Source organism: Nannospalax galili, unplaced genomic scaffold (genome assembly GCF_000622305.1).
Source record: "Nannospalax galili isolate Female #2095 unplaced genomic scaffold, S.galili_v1.0 scaffold106, whole genome shotgun sequence".
Lineage (NCBI taxonomy): Eukaryota > Metazoa > Chordata > Mammalia > Rodentia > Spalacidae > Nannospalax > Nannospalax galili.
Window position 1 is genome coordinate 417501 of NW_008354872.1, and position 2710 is coordinate 420210.

Genomic DNA, 2710 nt, shown 5'->3' on the forward strand with positions numbered 1-2710 from the left:
ACCTCCAGTGCCTGCTCTGTGTTAACCACTACCAGGAGCCCAGGGACTCAGCACTGAGCCAGTCCCTTCCTCATAGGACCTCCCCTGGGATGGGGGCAGGTGCACAGTAACCAATGAGACAGAGGGTCAGCAAGGCAACTGTTGGAAGGAGAATGTGCAGCCAGGTTTAAGAAAACAGGTCTGTGCCAGGAGATGACAGTGTGGGCATAGAGTTTGTAGGTTTTAAAATGGGAGGCGGATGCTGAAGTCAGGCCTACCATTTGCCAACAGAGTGTCATGTCACATATGACACCATCACAAACCCAGCCACAAAGATGTCCATTGTCTGACTTGAACAAGCAGCATGAACTTTTTATAGAGATCCAATGTCAGATTTCCCTGTATTCTTTTGAATCAATGCTGAGATCAATCATTTTATTCTTTTCAAGTGTCTTTCAACTTCTTTTTTTTAAAATTGCCTACATGTATTTATTTGTGTGTGTGTGTGTGTGTGTGTGTGTGTGTGTGTGTGTGTATGTATGTGTATGTGCGTGCATCACAGCTCAGGTGTGGAGGTCAGAGGACAACTTGTAGGAGTCGGTTCTCTCCTTCCACCATTTTGGTGCTAGGAGTCAAACTTGGGTCATCAGGCTCGGCAGTAAGTCTCCTTTACCAGCTCTCCTATCTCATAGAGCCATTCATTGTGTGTGTGTGTGTGTGCACACAGAGGCAGAGGAAGTCAGAGGTCCTGCTCTACCGCTCTGCACTCTATTCCTTTAGGCAGGATCTCTCAGTTGACAGCCATGCAGGTTCTCAGGATCCTCTTGTCTCCGCCCCAAGTATGCTACCATGCCTGACTTTTTATTGGGTGGGACCTGGTTTGAGCATCAAGCATTCTTACCCATTAAACCATTTCCCATTTCTCCAACTCCCCTTTCAAATTCTTTTTTTTTTTTTGGAAACAGGGTCTCTTTGTAGCCCCAGCTGACCTGGAACTTACTCTGTAGACCAAGCTGGCCTTGAACTCACAGAGATCACCTGCCTCTGCCCCCCGAGTGCTGCCACCACTCCTGACTCCATTTCAAATTCTTAATCTTCTGTTTATTTGACTTTACTATATCACTTTCCTTTTTTAAATTTAGTTTTTCGTGTATGAGTGTTTGTATGTATGTATGTGTATATGTGCACCATGTGTGTGCCTGGTGTTCTCAGGCTAGGAGGTATTAGATCCCCTGGAACTGGAATTACAGACAGCTGCAAGCTACCATGTGGGTGCTGGAAACTGAAGTCCTCTGCAAGAGTGCTTTTAACCACTAAGCCATCTTTCTAGCCCCTATATAACTCCTGTTATTTCAAAGTATAAATTCAAGGCTCTTTTCAATGCATAATTTGCCTCAGGAGTTTTTTTGTAAATACATAACTTCCCTCTCCTGAGGATCCTAGAATAACTTCTTGTGTGGTATGTGGGTGTCCCAGATTGTGCCTGTGTGAAAGGGAACTTACACATTGGCATGCGAAGAGCTTAAGTCTGAGTATCAATTTCTGGCTGGCATTCCCTCCTTTTCATTTCTCCCTGTAAGCAGATTTCAAACAGATTTTATGGTTGAGTTTTTGTTACTGTGGTTTTTTTTTCTCTCTCTCTTTTGTTTTTGTACAGGGGCTCACATAGCCCAGGTTAACCTGGAATTCACCATGTATCTGAAGACCTTGAACTTCTGATCCTCCTGCCTCCACTTCCCAAGCACTGAAATTACAGGTGTATACCACCACACTCAGTTTATGAGGCGCTAGGGATTGAAACCCAGGGCTTCCTATGTACTAAGCAAACACTTCCAACTGAGCTACCTCCCCATCCCTCTTTGGTTTTTGTTTCTGTCTTATTGAGACAGGGTCCTGTTATGCAGTCATAGCTGGCCTGATACTTGCTATGTAGACCAGACTGGCCTCCAACTCATAACAACCCATATATATAAAAGCAATACAGGTGACATGTGAACAGACATCCAGAACTTAGATGAAATATATGTGGTAGCAAAGGGATGTGCCCCAGGAACTGGATCTGGAGGAAGGGCCTGGGCCTGGGAGTATTGTATGTCACATATACAGGATCCAGGGGGTTATTTCCAGGGTCTGGACCCTGGAATGCCAAAAAGGCCCTGTAAATCTAGAGCTGAATTCCCCAGTGGCATGGGAATCGGTGCTGCTGAGCTTCAGAAGATCCCTGGGCTTCCCACCTTTTGAGCAGAGGCCTGCCATGTGTTAGGGAGGATGGAAGGCTACTGTCTAGACTTTACCTCTCGTCAGAGCAAAAGAAAGTGACATATGTGTTGGTAAATTACAGACTGCATGTAGCCAGGAGCATAGGGGGTTAAAGGTACCACCCACTTTACTAGGCTGCCCTAAGGGCTGAAGGATCCATCCGTACCTGGACACATCTCCAAGCCCATCTCCAGTTGGGAAACTCTGGTTTTGAAGACATGCCTAAGCATCTGCAGGTGGGCAGTGCAGGATTGAGCACATGGCACTTCCACACTGTTACCAGTCGTGGGAGCTTGAGGGAAATTGACTAGGGGAAAACCCCAGAAGCTATAGCTAGTTTAGCCTTGAATGGCTGAGGAACCATGTGCACAGGCTTGGGAAATGCCATAGCCTTTGAAGTGAATGTTTGGCAGGAGTGGTGCATGGGGAACAAGGGGACGGCTTGGACTGTGGAGTTAAAAAGAATTTCAGA